General features: G+C 34.6%; 1 pseudogene; it reads left to right on the top strand.

The window, feature by feature from the left end:
- The first annotated feature begins 4943 nt into the window (after window positions 1-4943).
- The window catches only part of LOC107696447 (BTB/POZ domain-containing protein 2-like), a 17289-nt pseudogene continuing 844 nt past the window's right edge, over window positions 4944-21388 (top strand).

Genomic DNA, 21388 nt, shown 5'->3' with positions numbered 1-21388 from the left:
TTTTCACAACAAAACCCGCCCAATTGCTACTCAAAACTAGCCCAATCGCATTTCGAGGGGGGCTCCCTGTTAAAAATCGCGTTCCGGGGGGTAAAATACATGTTTTTGGCGGGGTTCCCCTGGTAAAATTCGCACTCCAGGGGCTAAATATCAAGTAATCGGGGTCGCTTTAACCCGCGGACATGAAAAACAACCCGCAGCAACAGTGATAAAGTAGCCCAATTCTACGGGAAAACCGCGGACTTGGCGACACTGGTCTGCAGCTGCAGTGATGCTGTAGTTACGCTGCCGTGATGCTGCCGCCAAGCTCACGCTTGTCTGCACGTGTGTGTGTGTGTGTGTGTGTGTGTGTGTGTGTGTGTGTGTGTGTGTGTGTGTGTGTGTGTGTCTGACAGCAATACTTCCACGCAGGGGGTGTGGGTCTGAAGAAGATGTTTCTGGAGAAGAGTCCGAATCTGCAGTCTCTCTACATGCAGGCCACCGACAAACTCATCAGGAAGTTCGTCCAGTCGCAGCACACTCGGGGTACAGTCCGTCTGCGCATTGCATTCTGGGATCGCCTGATCTGTGAAACAAACATGCAGTGCTGCTTCTTTAGTCAGAACAAGGGATCTTTTAAAGGGGTGGTTGATTGTGATTTCACCTTTTTTAACGTTAGTTAGTGTGTAATGTTGCTTATTAAATGTAGAAGAAATATAGTCTTGAAAGTGTACTATATTAAAGGGGTGGTTCATTGCAATTTCACTTTTTTAATGTTAGTTAGTGTGTAATGTTGCTGTTTGAGCAGAAACAATATCTGCAAAGTTACGACGCTGAAAGTTCAGTGAAAACGGAGATATCGTCTTTTAAAATTAAGGCAGTTTGATGCCTACAAAAAAAGAGCTTCTTCCCGGGTTCGTGACATCACAAACCCAGATAAACCCCGCCCCCGGGAACATGCAACAAAGGGCAGCTAAAACAGCTAAAATCATATTTCTTATTTACATTCATTCCCTTAACAACCATCATTTTTGATGCAAATATAAATGTATAATTTAACAAAAACATAGCTTTTATACAAGCTTTATACAGAAAAAAATGTACAAAAGCTGTCACTGGGATGGAACCTTCTCAAAAGGCACACCTTTGTACCTAAAAAGTCCATGTTAGTACCTAAAAGGTACAAAAGTGTACCTTTTGAAAAGGTACTGCCCCAGTGACAGCTTTTGTACCTTTTTTTCTGAGAGTGTAGTTGTATAAATTGCTATTAGTGAGATTAAAATGTAATTACAAAGCAGACTTTTTTTTTTAATTGAATGTTTTATATAAAATTTTATATTACAATATATTATAATTGAAAAAAAAATTGAAACAAATGTATACAAATTTTGTCAAGCTAAATAATTAAATAATAATTACAAACGTAAGTGATTAAATTAAATGTAAATAATTAAAAAACTGTAATCACAAACCGACATCAATCATGATCAGTAATCGCAATTATAACTTTGAGCAAATTAATTGTGATTATCAGTTTAACCATTATGCAGCATGACTTAGATTTTTAATTGACTAAAACTAAACTAAAATTTTTAGTCAATTAAAACTAGACGAAAAACAGGACATTTGACACAGGACTAAGACTAAATTATAAACAGCAGACAAAACTAACTCAGTGTGTGATAACAGACAGGCCTGATTCACTTGAACCTTAATAGTGTCCAGTGCGAGCTCGATGACTGCACACTGTTTAGGGGTCAGCGCTTTGGCCTCTTCTCGCACCATGTGCTCCTGTAAGACACAAACAGACCATCAGCTTTTACACATCAGTGTCCTTATGATAGTTAAGAGAGGTGAAGTGAAGCCCGTCTGAACGCACCTTCAGTTTGGAGAGCTGACCCAACTCTTTAGCAGCATTAAAGATGAGCTGAGTGCCCTACAGACACAGACACAGACACAGACACAGACACAGACACATCAGATCTCACAGGAACCCACTGGAGATTTCAGTCAGATATGCTAATATAGAGGTAAAACTGACTGAATATTATTCATACTTGTGCTGGAATAACATATGGCATTGCAAAGCATTTTTATCAACATTTTTTTATTTAAAAATTGTGATAAATTACACAGAAACCAACACTTTTCTCACAGTTACTGAAAAGAGAAAAGCTTAATTTGATTACAGCTCAAATTACAGCAGATCACATTAGTGTCGGAGAGTTTTTGAGTTCATGAAAAGCTAAAAACATAATGAAATCATTAAAATGTTAAATCAAAATAAATGTAAAATAAAAATAAACCACTAACAAAAAAAATATTAAATATTTTATTTGTTTACCTGCATGTCACATGACCATTGTGAGTTCATGAAAAGCTAATTATTAAATTCTAAAAATGTTAAAAATAACAAGTTAAAAAATACGATTTTTTAAAAATATATATTTTATTTCAGTAAACATTATTTCTTATTTCAAGTAATGAATATGATTTTATTGGTTTAAATTTTATTTTTAGTTATGGATAATAAGCCTGATGCAGACTCACACTGCTGGATTAGAGTTACATGTGAGTGAAGGACAGAGAAAGAGGAAGCAGTGAGAGGGAGACAGGAAGTCCAGGCTGAGTGCTGACAGGAAATGAAGAAGACAGTCTGCCGTGCATCATGCTAGAGTTTCACAGAGACACAGACAGACTGGAGATAGAACCACAGAATCACACGCTGTTATACTTACAATCACACTCACTCACTCACTCACTCACTCACTCACTCACTCACTCACTCACTCACTCACTCACTCACTCACTCACTCACTCACTCACTCACTCACTCACTCACTCACTCACTCACTCACTCACTCACTCACTCACTCACTCACTCACTCACTCACTCACTCACTCACTCACTCACTCACTCACTCACTCACTCACTCACTCACTCACTCACTCACTCACTCACTCACTCACTCACACACACACACACAGACATTCACTCACACATTCAAATCAGGTGAACTTCGGATTTTCAGATCCGAGTCCTATCAAAACCTGAATGAATTAATAATAATTAATTCCCTTACAAATTTAAGTAATCAAGATATCTACACATGGTTACGGGTTTTGCATTTGGTATAAATAATAATTGAAGGTTCTTCATTAATATAGTGTTTCACATACATTGTGTTCATGCCAGATTTTGCATGTGTCTCTACACACACATACTCTCACTCTCACACAAACACACACACACACACACACACACACACTCACATTCTCTCTCTCACACTCACACACTCACTCACACTCACACACACTTACTCACTCACACACACACACACACACACACACACACACAAACACTCACAATAAAAACATGATAATATAATAAAAAAACATGATTTTTGGATATTGCATATATATATTGAATATATAATAAATATTGAAATATCACTGACATTACTTTTCAAAAAGGAATCATTCTATAATAGACTGCATGAAAACAGTCTATTTAGGCTATTACAAATTAATTTATTTTTGATTACTGAATAACTGATAATTTATAGATACTGCAAGAACAATTTCAAGTCGTTTTGTCTTTAGAGTTAACAGCAAATGTTAATTTGCAAAAGTTTTAAAATTGTGATAAATCATTCACTGAAAAAAGTGGTGTAGAAACATTTTTCACTCTAGTAAAAATGGCAAGTAACACATTAAATAAACATGAAATTTTGAAGTAGAAAGACTAATATAATATTTTATTGTAAAACCTACTCCAATAGGCCTAATCTTTGTTTTATTTACGACTTTTGTAAAATAAATAAATAAATACATTTCATCATAATAAATTGCATCATCCTGCCTTTTTTGACAAGGATTTTTGACAAGACAAATGTTTTATATATTATATCTATATATAATATAATGTAATAATAATATAATATAAATATATAAAAATGTTTCGAATTCAAAATCCTGGAACTACAGAGTTTTCTCTTTCATTGTATAAAATGCTGTGCATAAACGTAAATGTATGAGAAGCACTTTGGGTTGACACAGTTGGTTCTATTCTAGCTGCATGTCCAGTGTCTCAGCATCGTCATAGGCCGTGGGATACAATTTCATGACGGGGCTTTTTTACGCAGAGACTGCATTTGCTGCAGCGTTTGGGTGCGTGACGTCACCGCGGCGCTTCCCCTCTCATCCAGATGTGGGCATCATGACATTTCAGAAACATTAATCTGACATCGTGTTAGGCTAAATATCCTTCGTCTTTTGTCATTTGCATGCATACGTGGACCTAATAGTACGTGATCAACTATGGAATAAAATCACTGTCAAAAATAATCACACACAAATGCTTTGAATTACGTACGATTATTTTTGACAGTGATTTTATTCCATAATCAACCAGGTAAACCAGATCAAATGTATATAGAGAACAGATCATTCTTTTTGCATGCAATACTAATGTTTATGAGGATTTGGAGACAATTCTAAAAAATCATAATGGCTATATTCTAAATACAATGCTAGAATGTTGCAATTAACAAAAGCAAAAAAGGCCTCTAACACCAGCTTGCTCTATTCTTTTTCTATTCTATCTGTGTTCTTTTTATTTATTATATTATTTTAAAAACCCGTGCTACGTGTGCTGCATTAAGCTAACTGAGACTTGTTGTAGCACTTGCATATCATTGCTCTTTTGTTGATTTTGATTGCTTCCATTGTCCTCATTTGTAAGTCACTTTGGATAAAACATCTGCTAAATGTAAATGTAATGTAAACGTAAGAACAATTTCAAGTCTGTTCACTAGTATCGGAGTTAGTAGAAAAAAATAATAGAAAAGTTAATAGAAAAAAATAATTTAGAATACAAATTTCAAGTAGTTTTAAAAATATTGATAATTACGAAGTATATGTAACTCCACGCATGTACACTTGGGACCGGATGTTGTGCGCTCGCGATTTGTTTACTCATTCAACTGATGCGCCTTTCAGTCCAAGATGGCTGCTGGAGACAATAGCGGTCGGGTTCCGTGTTTAAATTCCTCGGGACCCGGGCCTTTGGGTAACAGCCAACCGAGCAACAGTCCTTACGCTTTGGCTGCGAGTCACGGAGGATCCGCTGGAGGCGGCGGCGGAGGCTCTCAGAGTGTAACGAGACGCTCAAATCCTCAACCGGGGCCTGCGGGCCTTGAAATCCCCGGTGTTGCCTTAGGACCTCCGCCGAACCTGATGAACTCTCTCCCGGCTGCCGCGGCGTTAGTGAGGCCGCCGACTTCGGCCGCCTCGAATATGACTGGAAACCCGTCAAACGTAGCGATGACACCGGCGACACACTCGTCTCTGTCCGCTGCCCCGGCCGCAGCCGCCGTGCTCGTGTACCGGGAGCCCGTTTATAACTGGCAGGCGACGAAAAGCACCGTGAAAGAGAGATTTGCGTTTTTGTTCAATAATGAAGTACTGAGTGATGTTCACTTTCTAGTGGGTAAAGGAATGGGAGTCCAGCGGATACCTGCACACAGGTGATTCACTAAATATACACTGATGACATTAAGACAGCAAATGATTAAAATAACGCTTCTGTCATCATCTGTGACCCTGGAGCACAAAACCAGTCATAAGGGTAAATTTTTTGAAATTGAGATTTATACATCACATGAAAGCTGAATAAATACGCTTTCCATTGATGTATGGTTTGTTAGGACAGGACAATATTTGGTCGAGATACAACTATTTGAAAATCTGGAATCTGAGGGTGCAAAAAAATCAAAATATTGAGAAAATCATCTTTAAAGTTGTTCAAATGAAGTTCTTAGCAATGCATATTACTAATCAAAAATTACGTTTTGATATATTTATGGTAGGAAATTTACAAAATATCTTCATGGAACATGATCTTTACTTAATATCCTAATGATTTTTGGCATAAAAGAAAAATCTATAATTTTGACCCATACAATGTATTGTTGGCTATTGCTACAAATATACCCCAGCGACTTAAGACTGCTTTTGTGCTCCAGGGTCACATTTACTCACCACCATATCGTCTTAAAACCTGTATGACTTTGCTTTATCCGTGAAACACAACAGGAGATGTTTAGCGGGATGTTCATGCGCCCGTTTCAGTATAATGGAAGTGGATGGGGACGGGAGTTGTCAAGCTCCAAAAATGACAAAAAAGCATCCTAACAGTAGTCCAAATATCTCATGCGCTATTTTAACAAGTCTTCCGAGGGTATTTGACAGCTTTGTGTAAGAAACAGAGTGAAATTAAAGACATTATTCATTAAAAAAAATCTTCCCCTCAGCTGACTGCGCAGTCAGATATGGTGGACGCTAGTGCTGGGCGGTATGACCAAAAATTTATATCACGGTATTTTTCAAAATTATACCGGTTTCACGGTACATGACGGTATTTTTTTCTCATGCATGACCGGGTGTTAACCATATTTTCTACTGATTGAGAGGAAATACTGCAGTATATTGACTTATAATGCCCTATTTTACTGTCATGATGAGTGAATATTGTCAAAAAATACCACACTAAATAGTGACTAAACACGACCCCTTTTAATACATGTTAACCAGGAGTCTCTCATTTATAATCGCGGCATCGTCTGATAAAATCAACATGCATCTAAACTAAAGAGCGGCTATGCGGTTGTTTTGGCTATATTACTTTTTTGTCTCATGCAGCGCACTGCCTGCGTCTGAGTAACAAACTAAAAAAAAAAACAAACTAAAAAGTGCATGTGATATTAACAGACGAACTACGCTCATATTAATAATTCCAAACAGTCAGTAAGTGACAGGTGCTTGGAAACACTGTTTTGTACTCATTTATTGACGAGTCGGCTGCGGTGCTTCTCTGCCGCTCACTGCACAGAACAGACGCCGAGAGAGGCGACACTTCTCCGGGAAAGTCAGACCTCGCGTTCGCGGGACAGCACTGGAGAAATCTTCCAAAAAATTCATATCATAACAAAAATAAACACCGGTATTCGGTATGAACCGGTATACCGCCCAGCACTAGCGGACGCAGTGTTGCCAGATTGAATGGATGATTTCCAGCCCAAAAGCTCACAAAAACCCACCCAAAACTACAGTCAAAATAATGTGATAGAATATTGCCATGTAACTCAAGGTTGATAAGGGCCATTTTTAACTCCTTACAAACAAAATAATGAAGACAAAATAATATAAATATAAAGTTAGATACATTTCCCAAGTAAATGGATGAAATCAGGGCAAATACATAAAGAGAATTACCAAATATGATTAAAATATGCAAGCAGACACTGTCAAAACGGCAATCAAGAAATTAACTGATTCCAAAAAAACGTGCATCATTTTCAATGTCAACAGTCAGAATAAGCCAATTTAAATGTAAAAAGTGCCCAATATAAGTGATCGGTAATTAGCAGGTATTTCACACTCTCGCCCCAAAACCACCCAAAACTTTAACTGTCAAAATAATGTGATGGAATATGTAAATCAAGGTTGATAAGGGACATTTTTAACTCCTTAAAACAAAATGATGACAAAATAATATAAATATAACGCTAGATAAATTTCCCATGGATCAAATCGGGGCAAATACATTGAATTACCAAATATGATTAAAATATGCAAGCAGACACTGTCAAAACGGCAATCAAGAAATTAACTGATTCCAAAAAAACGTGCATCATTTTCAATGTCAACAGTCAGAATAAGCCAATTTAAATGTAAAAAGTGCCCAATATAAGTGATCGGTAATTAGCAGGTATTTCACACTCGTTCATGAACACACCATGACAGTCAAAACTGTGTCATTCATTGATACACACTGTACGATAATCCGACCATAAAAAAATAACAATAATGCACTTCGTGTCGCACTTTAACTTCACACATAACTAGAGGAAGTCTTTTGTGAAGTGCATATTGTAGAACTTTGCACTGTCAAAACTAACAAGTCCAGCAGCTTTCAAGGTTATACCAATCTGGACTGTTTAAAAGATAAAAGACAGGATTGTGTATAGACCCAGATATTTAGTTTCGATTTAGATTAATTTATTCAACTGTGCTCTGATTTGGGAGAGAAAGAGAGCCTTCGTGTCATCTCTCCACAGGTGTAATTCACCTTTTGAGAGTTAAAACACTCTCCCACTCTTATAGGCATTATGAGTAAGTATATGAAGTGATATACAGTTGGATGACAACTGGTCACGGGACACAAGAGAGCCAATAACATTTGTTTTTATGATAAAAACTGACCATTAAAATAGTTTTGCATTGTGACAATTCATAAGTGTGTTTGTGTTTGACATTAACTCACGTTTTAATTCCCACGGGATAAAAAAATAAAGGTATTTGCAACTTTTTATTGAATTTGATTTTTTTAAATCAATTCTGAGAAAAGAATCATAATTGTGAGATTGAAATTGTTTGTCAAGGATGGATGTTACTGTCATTTTACTGCAAAACAAATTTACCTGCGGGTATAAATAAACTAACCTATCTAAACACAGAATTATGAACTTTTTTTCTCGCAATTCTGAGTTTACATCTCACAATTCTGTTTTTTTTTTCTGCCATGAAATAAAAAAGGTAATTACGATTTTTTTTTTTATATATAGCAGAAATTTTGAGCAATTGAGGAAAAATTTAATTGCAAGATATAAACTCTAAAAAAATGTTACATTTATTTTTACTTTATTTCTGCCCTGGAATTTAAAAAAAATAAAAAAATCATTTGTAATATTAATATTGCCATTGCAGGTTTGTTCTGGCTGTTGGCAGTGCAGTATTTGATGCCATGTTTAATGGAGGCATGGCCACCACATCCACAGAGATCGAGCTTCCTGATGTAGAACCTGCTGCGTTCCTCGCATTGCTCAAGTATGAGCGTTTTTCTCAATATGCATGTACGTATATACATTCCAGAAAGCTTCAGATGTGTAACCTTTTCTCCAGGTTCCTGTACTCTGATGAGGTTCACATCGGACCTGAGACGGTGATGACGACTCTCTACACCGCTAAGAAATATGCCGTTCCTGCTCTGGAGGCCCATTGTGTGGAGTTTCTGAAGAAGAACCTGCGCGCAGACAATGCGTTCATGCTGCTCACACAGGTAGAGCTCATTCACTCACGCCTGTGATGTTTACACAGACTTTACCTGTCAGACTCTGATAGGCTGATGTGTGGTTTGTTTGAAGGCGAGACTGTTCGATGAGCCGCAGCTCGCCAGCCTGTGCCTGGAGAACATCGACAAAAACACAGGAGACGCTCTGGCCGCTGAGGGATTCACAGATATTGATCTGGGTACTGTATCACGGAAACAAGTCCACGGTACACCGCATTATAGGACCGCTGCTCAAACTCTGACAGCACTGAGTCAGTGTTAAAGAGATCGTTCACCTAAAAATGCCAATTCTGTCAACATATTTACCTGTCAAGATATTTTAAATGTTGCTAACCAAAGAGTTGTTGGTAGCCACAGGGCTCTACAGTGCGACCATTTCAGTCGCATTTGCGACCGAAAACTGGATTTAATTGCACTCATTCCACTTCTGAGCCTCATTAAATGTCTGAAAGTACACCAAGCCACTTTTGTGTTCTTCTGTGCCACCTCTACAAATTAATTTTGTTAATACTGATTTCATTTGATTGGTAACTTATATTTCTTATTCTACTTGTTCTTATTCTGTCGTTTTAATTACAATTTTTAAAAAGCTTATAAAATATAATTTTTTTAAGAATTTGACAAAAGATGACATACTTTTAATAAAGTTAGAGGAGTCAAATATCACCTCGTAATGGGAAGGCTACTTTTTGATAACATCTTGGATCATTGTTTAGAAGGTGCTCCTAAAATTTTGAACGTGCTCCTAAATTTTTTAAGTTAGGAGCACAAGTGCTCCTAAAAAGAAAAGTAAGCGTAGAGCCCTGAGCCATTGACTTCTGTTGACTGAAGAAAGAAACTCTTACAGGTTTGGAACAACTTGAGGGTGATTAAATGATGACTGAATTTTCATTTCGGGTGAACTAATAAAAAACATCTAATAATCGTGCCCGTGATTTACATAGTTTTATGGTTTTATTTTACTTCATCCTATTGTTTTCTTTTAGTTGTATTGCTAAAGGTTCCATTTGTTAACGTTAGTTAACATGAACTAACAATGAACAATACTTTGAATGCTTTTAGTAATCTTAGTTAACTGCAACATTTAATAATACATTCTTAAAAAAAATTTTTTATCTGTTAATATAGGGCTGTCAGTCGATAAAAATTTTTAATCTAATTATTTACATGTTTTGACTAATTAATCGCAAAATAAATTTGACTGAAAATACCCACAAAAGATAATTTAAAGATATTTTTGTGTTAAATGAAAAAGTATCAAGTAGACATTTAATCGCAAAATAAATTTGACTGAAAATACCCACAAAAGATAATTTAAAGATATTTTTGTGTTAAATGAAAAAGTATCAAGTAGACATTACAAATTGTAGCTTTAGAAATATTTTATTTGATTCAACAAAAAAATTTATTACACAAACATTTAGGCTACAACGGCCTAACATAAACTATGGAACATAAAAGAAGAAACATCTCAGTATTGTTTGTTCATACAATGAAAGTCATTGGTAATCAAAACAGCTTAGTTACCAACAGTCTTCAAAATACCTTCCTTTATGTTCCACAAAAGAAAGGTTTGAAACGACATGAGGGACGTGAGAGGGTGAACTATCCCTTTAATGTTTTTTATTATTATTAATATTATTAATTAAATGATACTCTAAATAAGAAACTAAATCTGCCAGCAGGTGGCGGTAAATAGTCATTCATGTCATTCATTCATTCGAAGGCTCTCTGTATGAATGGATCTTTGAATCATTGATTCACTCGATTCGTTCAAAACGCGGATTCATTCAGAAACTAAACACCTTTGTATTGCTCGGAGATGCACAACAATTCTGCAGTGGCTTTAAAGGTAATATATTCTTTGAAAAATTGAGCAAAAACACATAATATTGTGTTTAAAATATAACGCAATATCAACTTCTTATTTACTGAACTGTTGTATAAAATCACATTTAAACATGTAATAGCCTACTGCTCTCCCTGCTCATGTGATATCGTATGATATAAATATGAGACAAAAACACATACAGGGGCATTTTTGCACCAATATCTTGAATTTTAGAGCATAAGTGCATTCATGGAGTTGTTGCTATGCATCATATTTGTCAACAGTCAAATGTATGAAATGTAAGATGACGTACATGTCTGTGGGCGGGGCCAGTGCATTAACTGCGCTAAAATATTTTAATCGCGTTATTTTTTTATAACTAATTAAGTTGACGCGTTAAACTGACAGCCCTAGTTAATATTAGTTATTGCAGTGTGGACTAACATGAACAAACAATGAAGAGCTTTATATTTTTTAATGAACATTAACGATGCATGTTCTAGAAGATGAATAAACACTGTAACAAATGCATTGCTCATTGTCAGTTCATGTTAGTTAGTGCATTAGCTTAATGGGACCTTATTGTAAAGTGTTCATTTCTTTGTTTTTAATCTGTTAGTGTTTTCTTGAATAACTACTTAACTTTTGAGGCAATGTTTACTTGAACTTAATTGATTAGGCCACATGCCTTATTGTTTTAAAATAATATACACTACAATTCAGAAGATTACAGTCAATGTGTTTTTTTAAAAGAAATTAATACTTTTATTCAGCAAGAACATTAAATTGCTCAAAAGTGACAGCAGAGACATAATGTTACAAAAGATTTCTATTTCAAATAAATGCTGTTCTTTTGAACTTTCTGTTCATCTGTGAATAATGAAGAATAGGTTGTATCACTGTTTCCACAAAAATATTGTGCAGCACAACTGTTTTCAACATTGATAATAATCAGAATTTTTTCTTGAGCAGCAAATCAGCATATTAGAATGATTTCTGAAGATCATGTGACACTGAAGACTGGAGTAATGATGCTGAAAATGCAGCTGCGCATCACAGAAATAAATTATAGTTTAACATTGACATAGAACACAGCTATTTTAAATGCAATAATGTTTCACTGTCTTTATTGTATTTTTTAATCAAATAAATGCAGCCTTGATGAGCAGAAGAGACTTCTTTCAAAAACATTAAAAAACTAAATCTTACCAACTCCAGATCTTACAGATTAGTGTATATTTTGGTGTCATGAAAACCCTAGTTGGATCCTCACAGACGTCTGTCTCTCTCTTGTCTCTGTCAGACACGCTGGTTGCGGTGTTGGAGAGAGATACTCTGGGTGTGCGCGAGGTGCATTTGTTTGGAGCGGCGGTTCGCTGGGCAGAAGCTGAAGCTCACCGACAGCAGCTCCAGCCCACGCCGGAGAACAAGAGACGCGTGCTGGGAAAAGCCCTCAATCTCATCCGCTTCCCTCTCATGACCATCGAGGAATTCGCCGCAGGTCTCTATACATGCCGCGCTTATGGCATTAACCCTGTAAAGCCTGAAATACGTAATAACAGTCAGAAAAAAACAAATGTTTTGAAATGGGAAAGTTTATTGAACCTTTAGACAAAATATAATGTTGATACATGAGGCTTTTATAGCTCATATGTGACCTTGGAGTAGCACAGGTATATTTGTAAGCAATAGCCAAAAATACATTGTATGGGTCAAAATGATCTATTCTTCTTTTATGCCAAAAATCATTAGGATATCAAGTAAAGATCATGTTCCATGAAGATATTTTGTACATTTCGTACCGTAGATATATCAAAACTTAATTTTTGATTAGTAATATGCATTGCTAAGAACTTCATTTGGACAACTTTAAAGATGATTTTCTCAATATTTTGAAATTTTTTGCACCCTCAGATTCCAGATTTTCAATTATTGTCAGATCCTAACAAACCATACATCAATGGAAAGCTTATTTATTCAGATCTCAGACGATGTATTAATCTCAATTTTTAAAAATGGACCCTTATGACTGCTTTTGTGGTCCAGGGTCACATATAGAATTATATAGTGAGAATAAGTAGGGGAAAAAATGCAATTTGGTGCAGATGCTGATATTTCTATGATGAGATGCTTGTAATGCAAATCAATGAGATCTTTAAAATCAGTCAAGATTTGACACGAGAAGCAGCAGCTGAAGCTGGACGCTTGTACAATTACACTAAAAGAGCTTTTACTGGATAAAAAAACTCTAAACTATCAATCAGACGACAGAAAGCATGGAGGAGATTGAGTGTAAGGCCTTGTATCAAATATGATGCAGTAGCTTTATGCGTGTGTTTCACACAGGTCCTGCTCAGTCGGCCATTCTGATGGACAGACAGGTGGTGAGTCTGTTCCTGCACTTCACGGTGAATCCTAAACCGCGTGTGGAGTTCATCGACCGGCCACGAAAGAGTGCAGCATCACGCGCTTCGGGCAGGTGGAGAGCCGCTGGGGTTACAGCGGGACCAGCGACCGCATCCGGTGAGAGAGAGAGACGCCCGTGTGTTCCTTCACGCCGCTAACGCCACTGTGAAGCCAACTAACTAACCCAATCACTGCTCCCTGCAGGTTCTCTGTGAATCGCAGGATATTTATTGTGGGGTTCGGGCTTTATGGATCCATTCACGGACCTACAGATTATCAGGTCAACATACAGGTGCGACTGTCAAACAAAACATGATTTTTAAGCAATACATTTTCATTTTAATGTGAGGCATGTCAAACTTGTCAATTCCCTGCTCAGTGAATTGTTACAGATATACACAGTAGGGATGAAAGATATTGGATTTTTGCCGATATTCGATATGCCGATATTTTTCAACTCTTTTTTGGCCGATACCGATATATTTCTTTTTGTTTGGAAGAACCTATTTGTTAGAATTAAATATCCTAAACAATAATGAATTTATTTTATAATGATAGTACATTGAAGCTTTGAAAATAACTATAAATAAACTATATATCAATCGCTGCATACTTTTTTCAGAAAGATGCAGTAGTAGCCTTAACATTTTATTTTAAGATTTAACATTTGTAGATGGTCTAAAGCAAAAGAGTTGTAAAAATTCTGAAAATCTTTGAGCTCATAATTAGTTTAAAAAATATAACATATTACACGTTAATGAATAAATCGGTATATATAAAATTATCATGTTCAAGGAGCCGGTGGAAGTTCTGCCCAACGTCAATTACACGGCCTGTGCTACATTAAAGGTGACGCTATTTAATTGTTACTGTAAATCTGCTTAAACTAAACACACCAAGAGATTTGCTATTCTGTTTATTTCTATTACTTGTCATTAGAAAGACTTAGAATGTTTGTTTCAATTTTTATTACCATTTAAAAGTTTGGAATAATTTGGATTTGCATTTTAAATGTTTTTGAAAAGCTGCATTTATTGGATCAAAAATGCAGTAAAAACAGTGAAATATCATTACGGTTTAAAACAACTGAAGAAAACGTGAATATATGTTATAATGTTTATTTATTTCTGTGATCAAAGCTGAATTTTCAGCATCATTACTCCAGTCTTTAGTGTGTTGCTGAATAGTTTTGTAGAAACTGTGATGCATTTTATTTTGCAGGATTCACAGATGAATAGAAAGTCCAATAGAACAGCATTTATTTGAAATAGAAATCCTAAATGTTATTTGTGTATTTTACCTTAATTTTATTAAAAGTAGGCCAACAGCGCCCCCTACGGAATTAAAACTCCTTACTGAGCGGGCATTAGGACCCGGGGGAGGCTGCCACTGCATGTGCTATTACTGTTTACTCTATCACACACCGAACGCTTCATTCTGTACAAGCTTTCTCAGATTAAATGCAGCGATCCAAAACCGTGAATCTAATCATCATTCAGGAAAAACTTTGCTTCAAGAATGAGCCACACTGTTGACGTGATCTAATCGCTAGCACACCCTGAGCACATGTGAGTTAATGTATTCCTCTCATCGGCAAAACATATCGGCATAATTTTTCATATCGGGCAGATGCCGATATTTACATGTAAAGCCATTATCGGCCGATTCCGATATCGGTCCGATAATATCGTGCATCCCTAATACACAGTATATATGTAGATCCTATATGTGACCCTGGAGCACAAAACCAGTCATAAGTAGCACGGGTATATTTGTAGCAATAGCTAAAAATACATTGTATGGGTCAAAATTATCCATTTTCTATTTTTTTTGCACCTTCAGATTCCTGATTTTCAAATAGTTGTATCTCAGCCAAATATTGTCCTATCCTAACAAACCATACATAATTTATTCTTATTTATTATTACTTATTTATAAATCTAAAAAAAAACAAAAAACAAAAAAAAAAAACTTATGTCTGGTTTTGTGGTCCAGGGTCACAAATGTGTTAGCACTATTTATTTATTTTTATTTCTTAAATTATTGAATTTTATTTATAATTTATTTTTGTCATACTTAGTTTTCACTGATTTTCAACTTCAGTCCTCTTTTCTAATTAGTTCGGTTTCACTTTTTGTGCACATTTTGCTGCACTAAATACCAGGGTATTGTAGTTAAATAAAACTGAAACCATAAAAAACTAAATTAAATAAAATTTACTTTTTTTTTTATTTCAGCTCATTTCTCATTTTAATTTAGTTTAACTTGATGTACTAAAATAAACCGAAAACTGAATAATAAAAAAAAATAAAATAAATTAAAATAAAAAAAAATACCAAAAGTTTAAATCGAATGAAAATGAAAATAGAAAAAGTATAAAAATAGAAACTGATTCTAAATGTGAATGAAAACCATAATAGTATCTTGATACTAAAATAAGTTAACACTGGTAAATACGTGTTTATATATAGTTATGTGCAAAATTACAATCATTTAAATTTCAAATTTACAATCAATTCTATAATAAAATTATTGTACTAGCAGTTTTTATGACCTCTTATTAATCTCTACATGATTTATTTGCACCTTCAAGTCATTTTTTTGTCACAGCACTATTTAGATGAACTGATAAATGATGGAAGGTGATTAATAGTGAAACACCTAAAATGTACGCTGTTCTGATAGATTTTAACTTGAAGTTGAAAAAAATCATCAACCTTACAGTGTGCTTATTTTTAGAGATTTTATTTCAGTGCAGTCATCATGTTTTCAGAGGTTATGTAGTTTTAAAGGGGTCATATGATGCGATTTCATTTTTTCCTTAAAAACATCAGTTATTGGCAATATTAAGAGGATTTGGCATTTCCAATTAATGTAGGCCGGCCTGTTACATTCTTATTTTTATTAGGCCTATTATTATTATTATGAAGTTACTTTTATTATTAAAGTTAATTATTAAATTAACATTACAATTAATTTGCCCCGCAATATTACCACATAACTGACGCGCTGCGAGGATAACGAAAGATAAGGCTATTTACTCCTCAATTAAAATGTTTTATAAAAGGTCTTTTAAAACAGGTCTATTATAGGCTACAATTAATTATAGGCCTATAATTAAAATATTAACACTGCAGTCATCAATAAAAATCAATTAAATAAAAAGCTTTAGCCTATTTCAAGCACCGACTTTCAAAAACATCCCGTTTAACACGAAATATGTTTCTTCTCTTTTACAGGCCACAAGAGAAATATTAAGGGAATAAATAAAAACAGTTAGCTATATAGGCCTACCGTTATCAGCATATCGTCACCTTGGAATTATAAGGTTCTATCTGACATTTTTGTCAAAATTGAGTTATTCACATTATATTCTAATTCTGTGACAACTTATTTATGTTATGTGATATTTTTTAATGTTGTGTACATTTTGGGACTTTTAATAAAAAACAAAACAAAAAGGTTCTATCTATTTTACACAGTCGAATGGAATGCAAAAACTTTGAAGCTCAATATCTCAAAACTACTCGGAATGCAGATAGAACCTTATAATTCCAAGGGCTTATGTTATGCTGTATGTTGCATATGTTGAAGTAGATTGGTCTCTCTTCGTCTCTGAGAGAATATGCAGCGTCACTCCGGTTTTACTTTCACTTTCTGCTGTGAATTGAGTGAGATTCACAACTCTTGCGCAAGTTTGCACGTTGCTTATGTGATATCCAAATATTTCCAACATTGCCACAAAAGCAATTTTTACAAACCTGATCCAAACCACATTCGAAGAGAAGAGACGGTTTCTAGCATTCATACTCTTTTCACACTTTCCACAGCCGCTCTGTTTTTTGGCATTGTGTTGATGCTTACATCATCACAGGAACTAATGTAGATTTATTGAATATTGACTTCAGACTTCATCAATATGAAATAAATCCTAGTGTAAGAAAAATATTTTTACTAATTTTAAATCTAGGTACGACTAAGTTGTTTTTACAAGGTGTCTTTTAGGTCATACAAGACTTACACATGGATTTATTAAAAGGTGAAGAACCACCATCATGCCTTACTCGCCAAACTAAAATGACTGTGAAGCATATTTGATCAGATTGTACTGTTTTTCATGTAAATAGACAACAGTTTTATTCAGAGGTTTGTTATAATGTTCTTTTTAGCAGCATCATATGACCCCTTTAATATTACATCAGTATTGGTGGGGCCCATTTTCATGATTTTGTCTGGGGCCGCTCAAATGAACATGTCACTGTTTGAAAGTGTTGTTTTGTGATTCTGATGGATTGAATCTCTTTCAGATCATTCACACTGACAGTAACACCGTTCTGGGTCAGAACGACACCGGCTTCAGCTGTGACGGATCGGCCAGCACCTTCAGAGTCATGTTCAAGGAGCCGGTGGAAGTTCTGCCCAACGTCAATTACACGGCCTGTGCTACATTAAAGGTGACGCTATTTAATTGTTACTGTAAATCTGCTTAAACTAAACACACCAAGAGATTTGCTATTCTGTTTATTTCTATTACTTGTCATTAGAAAGACTTAGAATGTTTGTTTCAATTTTTATTACCATTTAAAAGTTTGGAATAATTTGGATTTGCATTTTAAATGTTTTTGAAAAGCTGCATTTATTGGATCAAAAATGCAGTAAAAACAGTGAAATATCATTACGGTTTAAAACAACTGAAGAAAACGTGAATATATGTTATAATGTTTATTTATTTCTGTGATCAAAGCTGAATTTTCAGCATCATTACAGATTTTTTAATGTTGTGTACATTTTGGGACTTTTTATTTAAAAAAAAACAAAACAAAAAGGTTCTATCTATTTTACACAGTCGAATGGAATGCAAAAACTTTGAAGCTCAATATCTCAAAACTACTCGGAATGCAGATAGAACCTTATAATTCCAAGGGCTTATGTTATGCTGTATGTTGCATATGTTGAAGTAGATTGGTCTCTCTTCGTCTCTGAGAGAATATGCAGCGTCACTCCGGTTTTACTTTCACTTTCTGCTGTGAATTGAGTGAGATTCACAACTCTTGCGCAAGTTTGCACGTTGCTTATGTGATATCCAAATATTTCCAACATTGCCACAAAAGCAATTTTTACAAACCTGATCCAAACCACATTCGAAGAGAAGAGACGGTTTCTAGCATTCATACTCTTTTCACACTTTCCACAGCCGCTCTGTTTTTTGGCATTGTGTTGATGCTTACATCATCACAGGAACTAATGTAGATTTATTGAATATTGACTTCAGACTTCATCAATATGAAATAAATCCTAGTGTAAGAAAAATATTTTTACTAATTTTAAATCTAGGTACGACTAAGTTGTTTTTACAAGGTGTCTTTTAGGTCATACAAGACTTACACATGGATTTATTAAAAGGTGAAGAACCACCATCATGCCTTACTCGCCAAACTAAAATGACTGTGAAGCATATTTGATCAGATTGTACTGTTTTTCATGTAAATAGACAACAGTTTTATTCAGAGGTTTGTTTAACTGGTTTATTTAAAAATGTATCACCTGAATGTATTTTAGAATTTTTGTCTGGTGTAGATTTGAAACAACTTTTTAAACTTTTTTTGTTAATTGTTAATTTTGTTAATCTTGTGTAATTTATTCTGAGATCGCCATGAAAATAGCCTTGATGCTGGCATGGCGTTATAAAGTGAATAAATTAGTGCTGTCAAGCGATTAATCACATCCAAAATATTTTTTAATATATAAAAATAAAATTTTTCTGAAATGTATAAATGCATGTGTGTGTATTTATATATACATAATAAATATACACAGTACACATACATATATTATGTAAACAACAACTTATTTTGGATGCGATTAATCGTTTGACAGCACAAGAATAAATAAATCAGACTTGCAGAATGAGTCCTTCAGGTCAGATTTTATTTACATTTAGACATTTAGCGGATGCTTTTATCCAAAGCGACTTACAAATGAGGACAATAGAAGCAATCAAAATCAACAAAAGAACAATGATATGAAAGTGCTATAACAAGTCTCCGTTAGCTTAACGCAGTAAACCTAGCAAGGTAAATAAAAAGAAAACAGATAGAATAGAGAAAGCTAGTGTTAGAGGCCTTTTTTGCTTTTGTTTAACGAAAGATAAGGCTATTTACTCCTCAATTAAAATGTTTTATAAAAGGTCTTTTAAAACAGGTCTATTATAGGCTACAATTAATTATAGGCCTATAATTAAAATATTAACACTGCAGTCATCAATAAAAATCAATTAAATAAAAAGCTTTAGCCTATTTCAAGCACCGACTTTCAAAAACATCCCGTTTAACACGAAATATGTTTCTTCTCTTTTACAGGCCACAAGAGAAATATTAAGGGAATAAATAAAAACAGTTAGCTATATAGGCCTACCGTTATCAGCATATCGTCACCTTGGAATTATAAGGTTCTATCTGACATTTTTGTCAAAATTGAGTTATTCACATATTCTTATTCTGTGACAATTTATTTACATTATGTGACAGATTTTTTAATGTTGTGTACATTTTGGGACTTTTTATTTAAAAAAAAACAAAACAAAAAGGTTCTATCTATTTTACACAGTCGAATGGAATGCAAAAACTTTGAAGCTCAATATCTCAAAACTACTCGGAATGCAGATAGAACCTTATAATTCCAAGGGCTTATGTTATGCTGTATGTTGCATATGTTGAAGTAGATTGGTCTCTCTTCGTCTCTGAGAGAATATGCAGCGTCACTCCGGTTTTACTTTCACTTTCTGCTGTGAATTGAGTGAGATTCACAACTCTTGCGCAAGTTTGCACGTTGCTTATGTGATATCCAAATATTTCCAACATTGCCACAAAAGCAATTTTTACAAACCTGATCCAAACCACATTCGAAGAGAAGAGACGGTTTCTAGCATTCATACTCTTTTCACACTTTCCACAGCCGCTCTGTTTTTTGGCATTGTGTTGATGCTTACATCATCACAGGAACTAATGTAGATTTATTGAATATTGACTTCAGACTTCATCAATATGAAATAAATCCTAGTGTAAGAAAAATATTTTTACTAATTTTAAATCTAGGTACGACTAAGTTGTTTTTACAAGGTGTCTTTTAGGTCATACAAGACTTACACATGGATTTATTAAAAGGTGAAGAACCACCATCATGCCTTACTCGCCAAACTAAAATGACTGTGAAGCATATTTGTACTGTTTGTACTGTTTTTCATGTAAATAGACAACAGTTTTATTCAGAGGTTTGTTTAACTGGTTTATTATCACCTGAATCACCTGAATGTATTTTAGAATTTTTGTCTGGTGTAGATTTGAAACAACTTTTTAAACTTTTTTTGTTAATTGTTAATTTTGTTAATCTTGTGTAATTTATTCTGAGATCGCCATGAAAATAGCCTTGATGCTGGCATGGCGTTATAAAGTGAATAAATTAGTGCTGTCAAGCGATTAATCACATCCAAAATATTTTTTAATATATAAATTTTTCATTTTTCTGAAATGTATAAATGCATGTGTGTGTATTTATATATACATAATAAATATACACATACATATATATATATTATGAAAACAAAAACTTTAATTTTTGATTAATCGTTTGACAGCACTAGTTTTTGCATTCAGTAAAAGTCAGTGGGGTCCAAAACAACACTGACTTTCATTGTATGCACAAAAAAATTAAAAATAATTTTTCGTGTAAAAAAATAAATGCATGTATGTTTGAAATGACATGAGGGTGAGTAAATGAAGGCAGATTTTCATTTTTGGGTGAACTGAAAATAATTGTAGTACAATTAAAAGCTAGTGTTAGAGGCCTTTTTTGCTTTTGTTAATTGTATAATAAATAAAAAGAAAACAGAATACAAAAAGAATAGAGAAGCTAGTGTTAGTCTTTTTTCTTTTTTTAAAGAAAACAAGCAGTTAGTACAGGGCTGTCCAAACTCGGTCCTGGAGGGGCGGTGTCCTGCAGAGTTTAGCTCCAACTTGCCTCAACCCACCTGACTGGCAGTT

The sequence above is a fragment of the Sinocyclocheilus anshuiensis genome, unplaced genomic scaffold (assembly GCF_001515605.1).
Source record: "Sinocyclocheilus anshuiensis isolate Anshui unplaced genomic scaffold, SAMN03320099.WGS_v1.1 scaffold217, whole genome shotgun sequence".
Classification (NCBI taxonomy): Eukaryota; Metazoa; Chordata; class Actinopteri; order Cypriniformes; family Cyprinidae; genus Sinocyclocheilus; species Sinocyclocheilus anshuiensis.
The sequence above is the reverse complement of the archived record's forward strand: the minus strand, read 5'-3'. Positions and strand labels throughout refer to the sequence as shown.